The 20,748-nt window shown below is 37.5% G+C and overlaps 1 protein-coding gene across 2 annotated transcripts in view; it reads left to right on the top strand.

Moving 5' to 3' along the window:
• PTGFR (prostaglandin F receptor) overlaps positions 1 to 20,748 on the top strand; it is a 47,838-nt gene that overhangs the window by 3,467 nt on the left and 23,623 nt on the right. The gene's annotated exons all lie outside the window — the stretch shown is intronic.

A 20,748-nucleotide genomic window follows, 5' to 3' on the forward strand; every position in this document is an offset into this window, starting at 1 on the left:
ATGAAAGGACTGTTCTGCTATTTGTTTTCCAAGTTCCCATGCAGTCATTTCATTCTTTTTAAATTTTTAATTAATTAATTAATTACTTTTTTTTTTTTTTTTTTTTACCAGCAACTATATGTGACAGGTTGGTATTTTGATTTGGAAATTAAGGTTAAGGTTAAAAACTTAGAAACAAATTTAAGTCATTTATATTACCTGCCAGTTAGAAGACAAAACAAATCATAATTGATAAGTATGACCATGTCTTTCTCCAACATCCTACTTTATGATGAACAGAGTGTCAAAATGCAATGAAAGAGAAAAAAGTCTTCTATAGGGAGCTAGTGACAGCGAAGATGGTTTTCATTCTACTTTGTGTGGCAGTAGGGAAACTGCCTGGCACTCAGAGAGGGTAACACAGGTGATAGAAAAGTGGAGGTGAGACACAGAGGTAAGATAAAGGTCATGGTGATGAGAAGGTATCTACCTTGCACAGTAGAATGAAGGTGCTGGTTGCCAATGCAGTTTTCTAGGCTCCAGCAGGCCCCCTGTCTAAGAATATTTGCTAGTGGAATTTTAATAAGCAGTTCAGATGATTCTGATGCACATAAAAATTCGTGTGAGCTGCTGGTGCAGAGAGATGCTAAAGTAGAGTCAATTTTATTTTACAAAGGATTTTTTACTTTCCTAATATTTCTTTATTTTCTATGTATATTATTGCCTCACAATGAAAAATTGGCTTCTTGAATTGTTAAGTCATTTAAATATATTCCCATGCTGAGTTGGCCAGTACATAAGACTCCAACTAAGGGGAGGCTGGGCCTGTCACTGGCAAGTCAATCCTTGGGGGCCTACTTGTTAATTTTGGAGGCTTTAGGTGAACCCAGGCATAGATCTGATCTATGCTCATGCCAAAAACCAAACCAAACCCATTGCCATTGAGTCGATTCCGAATCCTAGCTACCCTATAGGACAGAGTAGAACTGCCCCATACAGTTTTCAAGGAGCACCTGGTGGATTCGAGCTGCCAACATTTTACTTAGCAGCCATAGCTCTTAACCACTATGCCACCAGGGTTTGCAAGCTCATAGAATAGTCATTTTAATCAGTATAACACAGCCCAGTTCTAACAACACTTGGGATCAGTTCAGTGTTCATTTTTGAAGAGTTTATATCACTTGACAAAGTATATTTCTTTGGAGTGATGATTCTTTATTCTTAGTTACATTTTAAAATAAAGTAGTTTTTCAAAATAAAATAATGAGTTTGAGTACAATCAAAATTAACTTGGGGTTGGAAAGATAATATGAAAAAAAATGAGAAAAGAAATGACTAAAACCTTAAACAATGAAATACTGAACTAAAAGAGTGACAGCTAATCTGGTCAATTGAGGTAATTACTTGTGTTTTAGTTTTTACTTCTGAGTTACTCTTAAAGTTCCACTTAGTTCTGGCTGTTGGCTTTGAGAAGCAGGAGTGGTAGACTAACTACTGTAAGACTATGGAAGGTAGCAAAGTTTTGGAGTGTTGCCATGAATATTTTGAATTTGTGTTTTTCTTTAGTTTTCTTTCCTGAATTTTTGGTTTCCTTTACTTCCAGAATAGATACTATAATGTAATTCAGATTCTGGATATATGTCCTGGTGGAAACATAGTTTCATTTTCATGAAAGATTTTCCGTGGTCTATTTTCTATTTAATTATGAACCATTGAAATATCTTGTGACACAGATGTATCAGTACTTCTAAAGTACTTATTTTTAGTGTGAAAATTTTTTCTGTGTTAGACACATAGTAGGTACACCACAGATACTCCTTGAGGCATTGATATTTTGAGTTGTTTCCAGCATTCTTTGCATTCCTGGTTTCTCTTGTGGAAACTTGGGTCTTCATGCCAATTTCTGACTAGAGGATTTTTATCTTTGCAGGTCTGGACATAAGTGCCTCTGGGATTAGGTTAAGATCATCAGACAGGTCTAAGTTGAACCCAAGTAAAAAATTCGGATTTGAGAATCCCCAAATAACACCTGGCCTTAACACCTCAGTTGAAACATTTCTTCTTTTAAAGCCTAGAGGGAATTGCTTAGATGCTAATGACTGAGCCATAGTTATCCTGCCCAACCTGTATTTTACTAGTTTTTTAAGTTTTTCAAGCACCTCTGAAACCTAAAAAAAAAAGTTTCTAGTTTCCCATAAATGATGACAAAGGTGACAGCATGCAGGTCAATGCCCTAGTTTACACCATATGCCTTTTCCCTATGATTGATAAGGATGAATTTCTGGATTTGTAATCTGAATGAACATTGCACACACTCTCTGAGCTGTGTTCACTGTCATTTTCAAGCCTGAAAATGAAATAAAGATATAAGTGCATACATGAAAAAGAGACAATAAGCATCGTGTCTGTGTTTGACAGGGTGCTTTACAGCAAAACTTACCAATGGAGGCATAATTTCTAAAGTTACTTAAATTTGTAGCTAAAAATAAAGGGGATACTTAATTTTGTCAACTGGGTTTTAATCAATTCAGAGTTGAGATAATTATGACATTGTTTGAATTCTCTTTTATTTTTCTGTGTTTTTGTTTTCTCAAAGGGATGTATCCTTTTAGAAGCTGAGATTTAGAAATGTAGTATAAAAATAATAGTAGCTTAAGATACATCAAATATCTTATGGCATTTAAAAATTTAAAATATCTGGATTTTGTAGTTTTAAATATGGTTCCACAATTTATATAAATTAATTTAATTATAATCCTAACTGAAAAAACTCAGGAAGCTACAGAAGGCACTTATTAGCTTACAATTCCATTTAGCAACAAGTTAATTCCAAAATCTTTGAGAGTCACACAACAATCATAATATTGTTTCATGCGTTTCCTAGGTGAATCAGTTGTCCTAAATAAACAAATCTTGAAAACATTCTTTTGATGCTTCTATTATGAGGAAAAAAAAAAAAAAAAAGAGCTTTACAAGCAATTTCAAGTAACATTTTCTTGATTTTCTTTGCTTCTGCCTGTATATGGGTAGTGATTCTTTTTAATGCACCATTTCCAGAATGTATAATCCTAAAAGAAATTCATTATTGTTGCTTTGTGTATTTCGCCAGATCAGCAGAGCAATAAATACTTGTTGACTGGTTGACTGTAACTTAAGTAGTATGAATGTGAAGAGATTGGTAAGGATTGACCAGAATGAGGATCCTGAGTTTTGCAGCTATGAGTTAAGCAAATACTAAACCAGACGGTAATTTTTAAATCTGTTCCCTAAGTCAGCAATTTTGGACTTAGAACAGTATTAAGCTGAGCTGTCTTTTACTAGAAAGCCATACTTTGTTTTGCCTTTTCTTCAAGGACAGAGGATCATTCTGAATTGAGAAAAGAAGTATAACGTTCGTACATGAAGAGCTTCTTAATTTCTTACGTAGGTTAGTTTACACATGAGATGTGTTCTCTTGCATATGTAGAATTTGGATTTGATTTTTCTAAGGTTGTAATTCGCACTAATATTTCTAGTCAATGTAGTTAAACTAGTCACTGAATGACTAAATTTGGCCACTAAGGTGTTTGTCAGATACAGACCAAAGAACTGGGTGACCAATTAGGTGGACTTTGACTGAAATTACTATAGGTATCAGCATCATATTGATTTGATCGTAGCAGGCTAACGATAAATGACGGGACAGAGTGACATCATGGAACATTTGACTACTAGAGAAGAGTGTTTTCTTTGAAAGGCAGCCCTCATCATCATATTCATCATATTTAAGAACTGTGTAATGGAAATCTGTATGTGTGTCTTGTGAACATGCCTCAACACTAAAAGGATGGTTAATGGATGTACACTTACATGTTTTAAGTTAAAACAAAATTTGGGAAACATATAAACATATACATACATAAATGTGTGTATACACACCTGCATAATTGTTAAATTGTTTTCCAAATTAAAAAAAATTCGATTGCACCAGATAAGAGGGTTCTAATGGGTTACATTCTCAAAAGAAAATGGACTTTTAGAGTTTCAGGTCAGATTTTGTAAAACAGGGTTTTTTTGTTTTACTCTTGGATTGTTGCTGATTTTAGAGGCAATCTTTTCATAAATTGCTTTAGTTTGTTTCCTTCGTGCGGTGGGAATGCTCCTTTGCTTGGACTAGGAAAACAGAAATGGTATTGTTTGAATAAAGGACACACTGGTACCTGGGTTCTACTTGTGTGAAATCCTTAAACAGCTCTGAAATATATAACTCAAAATTAACATCCAGAAAAAATAGTATATTGTAGAGATGTATTAGCATAGTTTACGTGATGAGAATTCAGGCTACTTTCAGGTTTGGGTGGGTGTAAAGTCAGTGGTGTGGGTCAATGACAGAGGCTGGCAGACAAGCGGTTCTGGGAGATCTGGGAGCACATTCCCATGTCCAAGCCTTGGTGTTCTGTCTCTTGCCTAGAACACTTTTTTTTTCTCACAACCACTTGACTCTTTCCCTCATTCTTCTTCAAATAAACCTCAGTGCTGTCGGGTTGATTCTGAGTCATAGTGACCCTATAAGACGGAGTAGAATGAATAAGGAAGACCAAAGAAGAATTGGTTCCTTCCAATGATGGTGTTGACAAAGAATATTGGATATACCATGGACTGCCAGAACAAACAAATCTGTCTTGGAAGAAGTACAGCCAGAATGCTCCTTAGAAGTATATCTTACATACTTTGGACATGTTATCAGGAGGGATCAGTCCTTGGAGAAGGACATCATGCTTGGTAAAGTAGAAGGTCAGTGAAAGAGAGGAAGACCCTTAACGAGATGGACTGACACAGTGGCTCCAACGATGGGCTCAAGCATAGCAATGATTGTAAGGATGGCACGGGACTGGGTATTGTTTCATTTTCTCGTAGATAGGGTCACTATGAGTCAGAACCAACTCGATGGCACCTAACAACGACAGCAACAGAAGCGCCCCATGGAGTTTCCAAGGCTGTAATCTCTACAGGCGCAGATTACCAGGTCTTTTCTCCTGTGTAGCTCCTGGTGGGTTCGAACTGCCGGCCTTTTAGTGAGCAGTCCTTTTCACTCTTCTCAGATTACTTAAATCACCTCTTTAGAAGGCCACCTATCTAGGTTATCTTAAAAAGTACCCTTTCTCTTCTCTATTCCCTTCCTTTATTTCTCTTTGTAGAGCCTAGCAGTATCTGCTAACATGAGATGTATTTCTTTGTTTATTTAGTTGTTATTTGGTGTCTGCTCCTAGAACGTAAGGGAAGGGATCTCCTGAGGGAAGGGACCTTGTTTATTGTGGATCCTCAGTTCCTAGACCAGTGCCTGGCACAGTGTTGGGTCAGTAAGTATTTGCTGAATGAATCTCACCTAAAGAAGGGCTCAGTGGGTGATCGCACCCATCTCCACTTTGGATCCACTTTCTGTTGAGGTCAGGAGCTGGTAGGTAGGCCTTGGGAATACTTCTAATTGTGAAACGGATTGGGGAAGTCTGAGAAGGGAAGGTCTGTTCAGAAATCGCCCAGAAGTATCAGTTTAAGAGGTGAAGTCCTGGAGAATCCTAGACATTCTAAAGTTTGACTCTGGGGCTAGAACTTAGGAATTTTACCAGCATTCAGAGAAATTTCATGGATAAGCTAGGTTTGGTATTATTATGGTGTTACAATTATTTTCTTACATGTTGATTTCTCCTTTTAATTTCAGTGAGGCTTGGGGGCTATTTTCTTAGCTTGTATTTTAGTTTCTACACACAGTGGGCCATTAACCAGTTTGTTGAGTGAATGAACTAATGATCTACATATTGAATGGGAAGCATTGAAGGCAAAGGAAAATATTAGGCAATATAAATTTGAATTAATTTTAATTTTGCCCCATAACATTTAGCACCGTCTATAGTCACACATTTTTTTTTTCCCCCAAAATGTATTTATTTTTTTATTGGTGCTTTATCTTTGAGGGAGTCATCTCAGGGAACAAGAGGAGAAAATTATTTTGAGTAAAGACTTCCAGACATTGTTTGTTCAGTGTCATAAAATAAAATATCTCTGTGGTAATTGTTGAAATTTTTCTGGATAAAGTGCTTGCTTACTTCAAGCCTTGAATGAATATACAGGGCTCAAATTGTATTGTTAATGAGACTAAAAGTTTGGTTATGTTTTATATTCTGGTTGGATTAATTCTTGGAAAACTCCAACAGATGTTTGTAGTGGATACTGTGGAGCCCCACTTAGACCCCCGTTTTGGGTGCATCTTACTTGTGCACAGTTATGCACCCTTTTCTGGGAGCAGCCTGTGTCTGGTGATAGGTGGGTGTGGGGATACAAAGCATTAACTCTTTTGCTTCATTTGGGGCATTTCTGAAGGGCCACTCAAGCTCCAGAACTCCCCGAGAAATCTACTGAGGCTTTTCTTGCAGCATCATTGCCGCTCAGCTTCTCTCTCTGCACAATCCTGCTTCCCTCACTGACGCCTCACACACCCCAGTAAACTTTCTGCATGCAAATCTCGGTCTTAAAATCTATTTCCTGCAGAGTGCTATTTAGGACAGTCTTCCAGAAGTCCATTTGTTCATGAATTATTTAAATATAAAGTCTATTATGCATAGGTTTATGGTGATTTGATAGATATTTTGTGCTGTGTATGCTGCTGTTAGCTGCTGTCCGGTTAGCTCCTGACTCATGGTGACTCCATGCACAGTGGAACAAAATGCTGCCTGGACCTGTGCCATCCCCATGATCAGTTGCAAATTGGGCCATTATGATCTATAAGGTTTTTACTGGCTAATTTTCAAAAGTAGATTGCCAGACATTTCTTCTTTGTCCATCTTATTCTGGAAGCTTCACTGAAACCTGTTAATCTTCACAGCAACATTCAAGATCCACTGACAGAGGGCTGGTGGCTTTGCGTGAGGTACATTGACTGGGAGTTGAACCCAGGTATCCCTCATGGAAGGTGAGAATTCTACCACTGAACCACCAGTGCCTCCCTGTGCTTGCTATATATACGTTTCCTTTGAGTGGATTCCGACTTAAAGCAACCCTATAGGACAGAGTAGAACTGCCTCATAGGGTTTCCAAGGAGCAACTGGTGGATTCAAACTTGTAGCCTTTTGTTTAGCAGCTGAACGCTTAATCACTGTGCCACCAGGGCTTAGGCCTTTGGGCCTTTGAAATTAAACTTGTAGCATCACCTCCCTCTGTGGAAGTGTATAGTGTAAAACTGGTCAGAAAATGGCAATCAGTTAAAGAAGAAAACACTCCTCGGTTGGAAATTCACACAAAAGTCTGTTGCTTTGAATCTGCACAGTGGTCTGCAGTAATTTGGTATTTTAAGTTCCTTTACTCTTGGCAAAACACGACTTCCTGTTTTTAAGGAGAAAAGACTTCTAAAAGGGCCCAAAGATATCATAGACATGGAGACGGCACTTACAAAACATTAGTTGAATGATTTAAGTGTAAACGAGTCAAAAACATGTGGATTAAATTTATGCCCTCATGGATATAAAAAATCTTCTGGCTTAATGTGTTTGGGGCTTTTTATTAAGCCCCAAAACATTTGAAGAACAATTCAAGATGTTGATGTGCCCCAGATTTCTCAGGGTTGACACTTTTAACTTTATTTGCTTAAGACTTATCCTTACAGCAGCTGTATAAAATACATTCCATTTATGTTGGTTTTGGAAGGCATTCATAGACACACCGAAACTGACCTGGTATATCAGTGTCATTTACCTGTATTCAGAGAGGACTCCATTTAAAAAGAAGAAATTTGTCTTTTGATATTTATCAACATTACCGTCCAAAGCTTGTGTAAATTTGTCATTCTGTCCGTCTTCTGCCCTGGGTGTAAGGGTGCTAATGCCACAGAGCAGTGACTATAGTTGTGGCTTTATACAGACTGGGAGGTGGTTTTTCTTATTCCTCCAAAGTTATTGAATCTCCACATAAAATTCAGACTGTGGAATGTGTAAACTGTGTGGTTGTGGTGTGATGGTGAAGGAGACAGAAACAGTTAGGTTATGTACAAGGAGCAAGTTTCTTATGCACCATCTCAAATCAGACCTTCCCTTTAGAGCAGTGTAGTTGTTCAGAGTACAGGCCGCGGGTGTGAATCCCAGCCCCACACCCTCTTAGCTGTGACCTAAGTTATTCTAAGCCAATTTTGCACGTCTGTGAACTGATTATAATAAAGGTACTTGCTCAGAGATGCTGTCAGATTAAATGATTTGGGCTCCCTAAAAGCTCATTTTTAAAAGCTCACAATGGAATGATTAGCACATAGTAAATGCTCAATAAAATAAAAAGTACTCAAAAAGCCTGTTGCTATTATTGCCACCAACCATCTCAATTAAAAATAATCATCTGTGTATAGTTCAGATGTTTTCCATTTTCTCCACCATTAAGAAGGGTTGGTTGCAGGGGAGAGAAAGATTGGGAGCACATAGCTTCAGAAAACTTTTTTGGACATTTCCATTTGAAGTTTCAGATTATTACTCCTTATTCACTGTCGCATCAGAAGTAGAGATGTTGCCTGATACTCTTTTGCATCGTATTCTAGTAATGATTAGACTGTTAGCTTATAATAGATTCTTATTAAATAATTCTTATTCTTAAATAATGCTTAAACATTAAAGGATTCTTATTCTTCTTATTAAATAAATCTCATTAGTCTTATGAAGTATTAATTAATTTATAAATAATTGTAACCAAATTAAAATTCGCCTAAAATTATCAAGACCATTATGTGTAAGGAACTACGCTTGAGCTTGCGAGTGGTACCAGGAGTAAAAACTATAGCTCCTCCCTCAAAGAGCTTACAACTTAAAGTAGTAAGACATACACTGTCTAAGACCTAAGTTATTACTCTTGGAGAGAGAACAGAGTGCAGTGATTAAGAGCTGGGGTTAGGGTTCTCTTTCTTCCACTTCCTGGTTATGTGACCAAAACCACTCTGTGACTCAATTTCTTCAGATGTAAAGTAAGCATAGTAATAGTACCCACTTCTTAGTTGTGAGGATTAAATGTATTAATATATGTAAAGCATTTAAAATAGTGCTTGACATACAGTAATACCCTATGTTTTAGATATTATACTATTATGATTATTGTTGATGTTACTATTAAGTAATAATGTTATAATTAATCGCCAGTCAATAAGTTTGTCAATGAGAAGATCAAAGGCACTATATTAATAGTTGTTAAATAATATTAAATATTGAGTGCTGTGGGATGGAGGGATGGAACTGTCACTTCTCGATTTGGTGATCCACAAGTAATTATTTGTTCATTTATTGGACAGATAATTTTTGAGTGCCTACATGTGTCAGGAACTATTCTAGATGCTGCAATATAATCACTGTGACTTAAATGTTCACAAGTATCTATGTCCTTAAGCAATAGTTCTTATAGAAAATCAAAAAGAGGACATGAATAGGATACTAAAATACGAGATGGCAGGTATTATGTTCTGAATGTATTTGGTTATTTTTGATAACTGATAAAAAGGAAAAATTTCCATAGTATATCATTTGGAAAAGGAGCCCTAGTGGCACAGTGGTTAAGGTCTCAGCTTCTAACTGAAAGGTAAGCAGTTTGAACCCCCTAGCTGCTCTGTGGGAGAAAAGACCTGGCAATTAACAGCCTAAGAAACTATGCGGCTGTTCTACTCTGTCCTATAGGGCCGCTATGAGTCAAAATTGACTTGACGGCACAACAACATATCACTTAGAAAAAAGATAACTGAAAATAATGTGATTCAAAGTCAAGTAATACAAATTCTCAAAACCAGGGAGAAAAGGGATAATAATGTAATATATAATACCTAGAGATGGGAATATGTGCAAATAAGCAACTCTTTAGTATTTGGGACAGACTTTAACAGCATTAAGATAACAAACAAACAAACAAAAAAACCAAACCCGTTGCAGTCGAGTCAATTCCAACTTGTAGTGATCCTGTAAGACAGAGTGGAACTGCCACATAGGGTTTCCAAGGAGTGCCTGGTGGATTCCAACTGCCGACCTTTTGGTTAGCAGCTGTGGCTCTTAACCACTATGCCACCAGGGTTCTGCATTGGGATAGCAAACCAAAAAAAAAAAAAACCAAACCCATTGCCGTCGAGTCAATTCTGACTCACAGAGACCCCACAACTACAGGGTAGAACTGCCCCACAGGGTTTCAAAGGAACACCTGGCAGATTTGAACTGCTGACCTTTTGGTTAGCAGATAGTAATAAATATTTAAAGTTAAAGGATTTTCCAATTAACAGAACATGAGTAGTAGGAAAATTAAATACTAAAAACTTAAGAATTCAAATTAGTCATTTTACACTTTTTTTATTATGATAGTTAAAGTGGCTGAAGATGTAGAAGAGAAATAAATGGTTACAAAAGTCATTAACTCTTAGAATTTAGGTTAAGAATGTGTTCTAGGGGTAAAAATAAAGAAAAGCAATTGAATTGCTAAGAACATTAATAGTAGAAATGAAGAAAATAAAAAAAGTCATTTATGCTTTTATGTACTCATTCATTTATTCATTGATTTATTCTTTCAGCAGACATTTGCTGAGCAAAAGGCTGGGTGTCTCTCTGGTGGAGTGTAAAGGATAGAGACAGAGACATGACCTGGGGGAATGTTTTTCAGCCACATTCTAAGCCTTGTGCTCCCTGTATCCTTCACGTTATCCATGATATTTGCACTGTTCTCTCCAACCTCTAACACTTACATGAATTCTCCTTTCCCTTCTTTGTTCATTTTTAATATGGGGATAAATATAATTATTTGTATTTTTCTGGCTCTGCCTGGGAGCAGGGAGTTAAATGCTTAGTAATAGCGGAGGAACCCCTGGGCCGAAAGGTGCATTAGTAAGCATTAGAATCATAAAATTGCTGTCGCATCAGTGGCTGTTGTGGTGGTGATGGTTATCATTATTATTTTAATATACAGTCTTCCTCTGTGTTTTTTCTTGCATTTATGTTCATGGTAGAGATCCAGAAAGTGAGAGGAAAAATAAAAACCACATGAATGACAGGCAGAATGTAGGGGAAAGAGGAGCAGGGACAAGGCAATGGAGGAACAGAAAGCAGTGTAAGAGAGAGAGAGGCACTTATGCGTTAGGAACTTGATTGGAAAGACAAGACCTCCTTTTATTTCTATGGACCTATTGAGGAATATTAAATTTCGGGTATTATATTCTAAGTTACTTTAAAAAAACAATGTTTTCTTTAACTGTAAAATCTTCTTGTAAAAACATAAACTACAGAATAAAATAAAATAAACCTTTCTAAATGTCACTTGGAAATCCTGGTGGCATAGTGGTTAAGTGCTACAGCTGCTAACCAAAAGGTCGGCAGTACAAATCTGCCAGGCGCCCCTTGGGAACTCTACAGGGCACTTCTACTCTGTCCTATAGGGTCGCTATGAGTTGGAATCAACTCAAGGGCAGTGGGTTTTTGGTTTTTTAAATGTTACTATCCAGAGATAACCACTATTAGCATTCTGGGTACACTGTTTTGCTCAAACTGCATGTGTTTTTACATTTTTATTTTTGGCTTAATATGCTGTGAGCATACATACATGTATGTGTATAAAAAGCCTGTTGCAAGTTGATTCTGACCCACAGCAACTGTATAGAACGAGCAGAACTGCCCCACAGATTTTCTAAGGAGTGGCTGGTGGATTCCACCTGCAGACCTTTTGGTTAGCAGCTGAGCTCTTATCTGCTGTGCCTCCAGGGCTCCAATGCATATATATGTGTACACCTAAACAAATTAAAAAAAAAAAGAAAAAACCATTGGCGTCGAGTCAATTCTGACCCCATAATTACATGCATCTGATATTGGATTGGGGAAGAATATTTTTTATTTCATATAAGTTCTATAAAGGAGAAGTCTGAAATAAACATATTTACATGTATCTTTTTTTTAATTGGGTTAGGGAAGAATATTTTTTATTTCATTTAACTTTATAAAAGAGAAGTCTGAAATCAATCTACTTATTTCCTTAGTGTTTGGTTGCTTGTAAGATTATTCTTGGGATTTATCTCAGTGTGGGCAGGGCATATTTTTATTACTTTTTGCTTGTACTCAGGATTTGTTCTAACCTCAGAGAAATTTTCTTTTTATCTTCTATTTATACTTCTGCCTACTTTGTTCTTTCCTTATGAAATGCCTATAATAGGTATATCAGAGTTCCTTGGTTTATTCTTCAAAATAGTTACCTTTTCATGCATCATATTTATCTTTTTATTGTTTTCTACAAAAATTCCTTAGGCAAAATCTGTTTTCTGTTTTTATTACATTGCTGGTATTTTGAAATTTGTTGTGTTGTTAGGTGCTGTCAAGTCAGTTCAGACTCATAGTGACCTTATGTACAACAGAACGAAACGCTGCCTGGTCTTGCCCCATCTTCATGATCTTTGTTTTGCCTGAGCCCATTGTTGCAGCCACTGTGTCAATCCATCTCTTTGAAGGTCTTCCAGTTTTTCACTGACCCACCACTTTACCAAGCATGATGTCTCTCTCCAGGGACTGGCCTCTGCTGATAACATATCCAAAGCATATGAGACGAAGTCTTGCCGTTCTCGCTTCTAAGGAGCATTCTGGCTGTACTTCTTTCAAGACAGGTTTGTTTGTTCTTCTGGCAGTCCATGGTATATTCAATATTCTTCAGCAACACCATAATTTGAAGGCATTAATTCTTGTTTGGTCTTCCTTATTCATTGTCCACATTTCGCATGCATATGAGGTGATTGAAAACATCACGGCTTGGGTCAGGCACACCTGACCCAAAATTTGGTAATAGTATTTTCCTCTAGTGTGTGCCTGAGAACTTCATGGTTTTGCTCAATAGTTTCTTTCCATGTGCGTTTTTTCAGTCCAAAGTTACCTGATGCACTGCCCCTGTCCTCAGTCCTCGTGGTCCTCATTAGGAGTGTGTAGCTAACAATCATTATGGATTACTGTGCATGGGTTCATTGTAGTGAGCAGAGAATTTATTTCTGATATAGTTTAATCTTTATAGGCTTCATCAAAAATATAATTTTTATGACTGACAATATCAATATTTCTGTCATATACTATCTCAGAATAAAAAAGAAATAACCAATGTACCAAATAATTAAAAAATAATTCCGTAAGGTTTTTTTTTTTAATCAACTTTGATAGCATGAGGTGGTTTTGAAACTATTGTAGAATGGGTGATGATTCTTTTCTCCACTGAAAATCCTGATGGCTAAGGTAGACTGTTTCTTATTTCAAGGAAAAATAAAGAATTACTGCTGCCAGTCAAGAAAAAAAAAAATGCCAAACACTTGTGATGCATGGCATTTGGAAGACATCTTTTCCTTTTTAGTGTATGTGTCTCTAAGCTCATAGCTGGCTGATCTATGGATATGGATGCCAAGACCAGCCTGCTAAAAGGTTTCCTGGAGAATGGAGAAGGCAGCAGTCTGTCAAGGAGTAATTTCCACTGTGTGTTATTGACCTTCTTCTAATTGCCTACTTTAGGTTTGTCTGTATAAGCTAAATGGTCATTATACAAAAGCCAGTCTGCTTATTTTGATAGTTTAAAAATTGATGTGGGTTTCCACATGGTTGATTTAGCAAGACATTTTATGTTTCACTGTAAAGATGAATGGATAACCCGTTTTGCCTGTATCAACGCCCTGTCTTTAATGCCTCTCTTGAGTTTGAATTGACATTAAGGTGTAACAACAGTGTCAGTGCTACCTTTTTCTTAGACATCTGGCTTGTTTTTACATGATTCCCAAAACTCAAGTTCAAATTACCTAGAGAATATTTATCTACTAAACGGTTTAAAGAGACAAGCGCCAATCAGTTAAAAATCATGCTTTATAATGATTTCTGAATAATGCTGTTATGGATTGAATTGTGTCACCCAAAAGTATGTGTTATAAATCCTAACCTCTATGCCTGTGATTGGAAACCCTGGTGGCGTAGTGGTTAAGAGCTAAGGCTGCTAACCAAAAGGTCGGCAGTTTGAACCCAGCAGGTGCTCCTTGGAAACTCTGTGAGGCAGTTCTACTCCATCCTGTAGGGTTGCTATGAGTCAGAATCCACTTGACAGCAATGAGATTCCTGTGGTTTCAAGTCACTCTCTTTTGACATATAAAAGAGATTAAACAAGCAAGCAAGAGAAGCAGGGATGGGGGAAGAGAGATGCCAAGCCATGTGAAGATTGCCCAGGAACAGAAGCTCAGAAGAGATAAGGACGCTCCTCCAGAGCTGACAGAGAGAGAGAGAAAGCCTTCTCCTAGAGCCAGCACCCTGAATTCAGACTTCTAGCCTCTTAAACTGTGAGAAAATGAATTTCTGTTTCTTAAAGCCACCCATTTGTGTATATCTGCCATAGCAGCACTAGTTAACTAAGACAAATGCCCTGTAGATTCAAGTACTCAGCAAAGTAATAGAACCCAATTTCTCTGGCACCCCCCTAGAAGGCCAAAACACCCTCAAAATATTTCAGCTTGAAGGGTGAAAATCTCTCTTTTGGAATTAACCTGACTTTCCTGTCCACTGAAGGCCACTGGGATTTGTGGGAAACATTCAGGAAACTTCTTTGCGGTGGGTAGAGGGAAAAACCCAGCCTTAGGCCTCCCAACTCAGTGACAGACCTTCCAACCACCCAGAGGAGGGGACAAGACAGAGAAATTAATGTGCTATCATGAGTTTAAGACCATACAAATAGTTTATCTAATAATGCTTTTATATTTAAGGGAACCCTGGTGGCATAGTGGTTAACTGCTACTGCTGCTAACCAAAAGTTCGGCAGTTTGAATTCACCAGGCATTCCTTGGAAACTCGATGGGGCAGTTCTACTCTGTTCTGTAGGGTCGCTGTGAGTTGGAATCGACTCAATGGCAACATGTTTGGTTTGGTTTTGGATTTTATATTTAAAATCAGAACACTTGGATGCTCATTAAGTAACTAACTATTTTTACTTCAAAATTTTATGAAGAAAATTCAATGTTTCATAAAATGCCAAAGTTACATGGTCTAACATGAAAAAAAAGTTAAATATATACATGACTGGAGGCTAAAAAGCTCTCTAAAAAGAATGTGTTACCATAGCCCGTTGCACTGATTCACGCATAATTTTCTTTCAATAGAGAATTACATTTCTGAATTTCTTGATTTGTCTGCATTTACGTTTGTAATATTTTTCTCCATGAAACCTGCTGTCATGATTCTAGCTCTGATTTATCTCTCTTTCTATGGGCACAGCATAGGCTATATAATGTTATCATTAGCTCTATTTGTTTTTCGACTGTTTGTCTAATCTCTCAAGCAGAAAAAGAGCTCCTTAGCGACAGTCAACTTCTGGTGTTTCTACAATTTCCTCTGGTGCCTGGTACACCACTTGGAAAGGCTCAAGGAAAATGCAGCTTGTCCTTTAGTATCCTTTAATCACAAACGACGTTCGTGAATGAAATGGCATCCTCATAGCTATGATAAGTAAATGCACATAGAAATATCACATTAGGCTTGTATTTTTAAAGTGTTATTTTTGGAAAAAAAGAGCAAAATGTTTAAAAATATAACTATTAAAATATCACTGTGATGATCATTTTAAATTTAAAGATCTTGCTTAGAAATTTTATTGTGTTTCATAAAATTTTGTAGATTTTAGTGTAAGGCTTAATTGATGAATTAATTATCTCTCTGCCAGACAGTGTTCTAAGCACGTTACAGATGTTACCTCATTGAATTCTTGTTACATTTTCCAGTTGTATATTTCCTCAGACATGGAAAATATTTATGACTAGTTAGAGGGCTTACCAAGGATGCAGTCATATAAGACTTGACCTTGTTTCCCTCCAGCACTGTGAGCAATTGCACAACATCATTGGCCATATGTTATAACTGAAGGTTTAGCTAAAATTAAAAAGTCTTCAGAGTTAAGTCAGAATTCATGGGGAAGAGCTCTGATACAAAGAAAACGCTTAGACGCTGAGCTGATTGTGACTGAGAAAAATGTTATTCAAGTGTTGTCAAATTGGTTCTGAGTCAACTCAGTGAACAATATGTTGCCCAGTCATGAGACATCTTCACAACCATTGGTATGTTTTGAGAAAGACGAACATAATTAACAGGAAGATTTTTTAAATGCCGTTGTTATATGGACATAGCCTTGATTGAGAGCAATATTTAAACACTACCTAAAAAGGCTGCCTTCAATAAATTAAAAAAGAAAATTTGCCTCTTTGCTCCTATTTAGAGGACTGATCCCACCCTTAATCTCCCACCTTCCTCTGCCCCAACCTAAGTGGGTCCTCGTTTATCCGGATAATTAAAAAAATTCCAAAGTAAAAAAATTTGTGCAGAATTTTTTACTCTTTGAAAAATGTTTTTCTCTCCCCGTCTGCCATTGGAAGGTTAAAGTTTCATCCAGGCGAACAAAGTCATTGCTGAGTCTTTTGTGGGGACCAGTCAGACTTTGATTAAAACCAGAGACTGCCATGAGGAGCCTGCTTCAGAATTTTGATTACAACACAACAAACTTTTGTCTTGAAAATATGTTCAGCTGTCACTGAACTGCCTGTTTATCCCAAATGTCTTGCAAAATTTGATGATTTTTCTATCAAGACAGTACTGTTTGCAGTCACCTCCATCCAGCTTACAGCTGGAGGATGTCTTCAGCTTTGATTTTTAAAGAGAACCAATCATATGGCCTTAGTGAGAATTAACTATAAAAAAGCAATTAAAACAACCATAAATATAATACATTTAGAAATTCTCATTCATTTTTTTGATAACTTTTTCTCGGTGCCTTCCATGTGCCAGACACTGTTCTAGGTGCTAGGGTTCTGGTACTGAATAAGACAGGCAATATCCCTGCTCTCATGGAGGTTAAATTCTTCTGGAAGCAGAGCTGGGAGTTAGTTGCAGGGAGCTGGAACCTAATGGGCGAGGGATTGACAATAAGTAAACAAAAAAAATTAACAGGGTGATTTCAAATAATGATAAGTGCTGGGACTGAAGGTGGGGATGGGGCTGCTTTAGACTGGGTGGTCAGGGAAGTCCAGAGGATGAGCTTAGCTCTGAATGTCATGGGAAGGTCAGATGTGGGGGCAGGATGGTCCAGGCAGAAGAACAAGCCAGTACAAAGCCCAGCTTCTTGTGGTGAGGGACAGTTTAGAGGCCATTAACTGAAATGCGAGAAGCACAGGTGAAGGTGGCAGGATTTGAGGGGGGCAGAGCGGATTGTTTAGGACCCCGTAGACCATGGCGAGTTTGGATTAAAATTTGATTGGAAGCCATTGGAGGGTTTTAAACAAGTAGAAGATACTACAGTGGAGCCTGTGGGAGCTGGAACTGAACAGGATTGCCTTGTTTTTCTGGGTCTTGAAAGTTTTCTGCCTTTGGCAGGGGCAGTCTTACCACTTTTCTAATGCCCATTTTAGTGGAAAATATTTGAGTTTTCCTTCTCTGACAGGTTTCTTCTTGTTGGGGATTGAATTGTGTCCCCCCCCAAATTAGTGTGTCAATTTGGCTAGTCCATGATTCCCAGTATTGTGTGATTGTACACCATTTTGTTATCGGATGTGATTTTCCTACATGTTGTAAATCCTACCTCTATGATGTTGATGAGGTAGGATTAGTGACAGCTATGCTAATGAGGCAGGATTCAATCTACAAGATTAGGTTGTGTCTTCAGTCAATCTCTTTTGAGATATAAAAGAGAGAAGTGAGTAGAGAGACTTGAGGACCTCATACCACCAAGAAACAAGAGCCAGGAGAATAGCATGTCCTTTGGACCAGAGGTCCCTGCACTGGGAAGCTCCTAGACTAGGGAAAGATTGATGACAAGGACCTTCCTCCAGAGCTGACAGAAAGAGAAAGCCATCTCCTAGAGCTGGCACCCTGAATTCGGACTTCTAGCCAATTAGACTGGGGGAGAATAAATCTGTGTTTATTAAAGCCATCTGCTTGTAGTATTTCTGTTATACAGGTTCTGGGTTTCACAGGTTTTACTGTATTTTATTCATGGCTTAAAGTGATCACTTTGCCTGCTGGGTGGAGGATGGATTATAATAGAGTAGGCATGTAGCAGAAAATTATTTGTTTGAAATTTTATTTGATGCATAAGTAATGCATATATTACTTTTCTATACTTCTACTGGGAAGTAAGGCAAATGATATGTCAATATTAAATAAAATATTAACTCTGATGTTACAAAGGAGACACTTTCAAGGTGTTTCTCCTTAAGGCTTAAAATACAATTTATATTTTGTGGCAAAAATTTTCAAGGAAACTTGTTTAGTTATGCCTTATGTATTCTACTTGGTTAATCATCTCAATATATCTTCTCTGTTGGTTTGTCTATGAGTCCTGGGAGAAAGATGTGGCAGCCTGCTTTTACAAAGATTACAGCCTTGGAAACTCTGTGGGGCGGTTCTGTCTTGTCCTATAGGGTCACTATCAGCTGGAATCGACTCAACAGCAAAGGGTTTCGTGGTTTGGTTGGGTTAGCAAAGGGTATTTTGGTGGGCATTTATTCATTTTGTAGAGAATATGTGATTATCCACCTGCATTTTGCTTTTATTTGAGATGAAGTCATTTGGCTCCCTTCTAATTTCTCTTTATTATTATTGGTTTTGGTTTTGCACAAGTTCACAAAAAAAAAAAAAAAAAATTAGGTAACTCCATGTTTTTGTTACAAATGGTTCTCTGTTTCTCGACCCTAAAGAAATCAGCTTTGAGGTAACCTGATACTTATTTTACTACAAAAGAGAAATGTTCAGCCATTACTGTGTTTGCCATTGCAGTATGAACAACTCAAATGTATACACATTTATGGAAGAGCATTTATTCTATGTCCAGTGGGTCATGGACCAAGAGTTTGACATCCCTTTCGGGGCTTATTCCAGGGTCAGACTCTGGAATTAAAAACTCTTTTTTTTTTTTTTCACCATTGATTTTAATACCATAGTTCCCACAGTTTAAACTATATAAAATATGAACAGTGCGTATCAATTTATTTTGCAGAATTTTTCTACAAGGCCTTAAAATATTTTAAAATGTAAGCACCCCACAGAAGTGAATCTTTCTGGAAGAGAAAGAGAGAGATGGCCCCCATCAAACTAACCTCAGCCAATTCTAATTTGAGAAGAGATTGTGTCTTCTGAGTCAAGGTTCTTGACTACTCTCTAGCTTTTCTTGTTGGGAAAAAAAGGTCATTATTCATTTCCAGTTGAATGACACAGCTAAGGACCTCAATAGGATTCCCTGATTTGGAAAACTGGTTGAGTTTCCCACTTAAGCTCTGTATTCATCTACAAGTACTTATCAGGAACCTACTATATGCATAAAACAAACAAACAAGAAAACCCAAACCCCGTGCTGTCAAATAGATTCGGATTCGTAGAGACTCTTCAGTTCTGTGATTGAATTTTTATTTCTAATTAGGTGAGTTCCTCTAACCTCTTGTAGTGTGGAGACATTTCTCTCCACCTGAGTTTGAATGCGAAACCCTGGTAGCATAATGGTCGGTAGTTCAAATCCACCAGCTGCTCCTTGGAAACTCTATGGGGCAGTTCTACTTTGTCCTGTAGGGTCACTATGAATCGGGATTGACTTGACGGCAACAGGTTTAGTTTTGAATGTACTATCCATCTGTCCTTGGGCAAATTGCTTGAGGCTCTCTCTGAGCCTCAGTTTTAAATTCTGTAAAATGTGGATAATAATATAGGTTATGCCAAAGACTTGACCAGGTAATATATTAATTTTCACATAAAAGGAGCTGCATAATTGTTATTGTTACTGTTATCATCATTATGCCATTTGGTGTCCTAGTAAAGCTCAGTGGTATTTTGAAAAACATTCATGAGTGTCTGCCATAGGCACTTGCACATGTGTGACATGGATATACAAACATGGCTAAAATGGGATCCTAACCTCAATGGAATTTATAGTTTGTTTGGGTAGGCATGGACAGAACCAGCTCCATTACAAAAGAACCCTGTGAATAAGTGCCCATGGCCTTCGAAAGAGCAGCTTGCCAAGAAACTTCATCTGTGTTTGATTTATGCCAAGGGACTAGTATAGAGAAGTTTTGATCAAAGCCTTCTTGAGTTCAGGTTCATGGTGGTCTCTGATGGTTTCTGGGTTTAATGGAGTAGCCTCTTCACTACCAATCACCAGGCAGATGATTTCATGTCTTTTGGTTTACTTGTTGACTTACAAAGTTTCTTTTTTCTTGCCTTTCTTATGTTAGATTACCTCATCTTTTCCTCACACTGATTTCTTTTCCATAAACTTGTAGTAAATGCCGTTTTTGGTTTGCACCACTTCCTTTCTTTTTGTGATGTGTTTATATGGATGGGTTTAATAAAGTCAGTTCTTAAAGATGCCAGCCAGACACCATTACCTTTTGGGATCCTGGACTTCTGCCAGTTCAAGGGTAGAGGGGTTTCGAATCTTGTATCCTTCACTGATGAACTCAACAGGGAACTCTGAAGAAGGCTCTTTCAGCCTATCCTGTTTATCAAATCTTACCTGAATGCAAAGTCTAATGTCTTACTGATTACGTATGTTTATTTCCTCTTGCTTATTTCTGGAGAAAGTCATGTTATTTTAAGCGAGGGCATTTTTGTGGTATTATTTGCATAACCTCTTAGGAATACAATTTCTATATAACCACAGTGGAAGGAATCAGCTTTCTGGTGTTGCAAATAATTCCACAAAACTTGGTAGCTAGGTGGAAAAAATCACAGAGAATTTGTATACTGGAAAGAGAGCAGTTAAACTGAAACT

This window comes from Elephas maximus, chromosome 3 (assembly GCF_024166365.1).
Source record: "Elephas maximus indicus isolate mEleMax1 chromosome 3, mEleMax1 primary haplotype, whole genome shotgun sequence".
NCBI lineage: Eukaryota > Metazoa > Chordata > Mammalia > Proboscidea > Elephantidae > Elephas > Elephas maximus.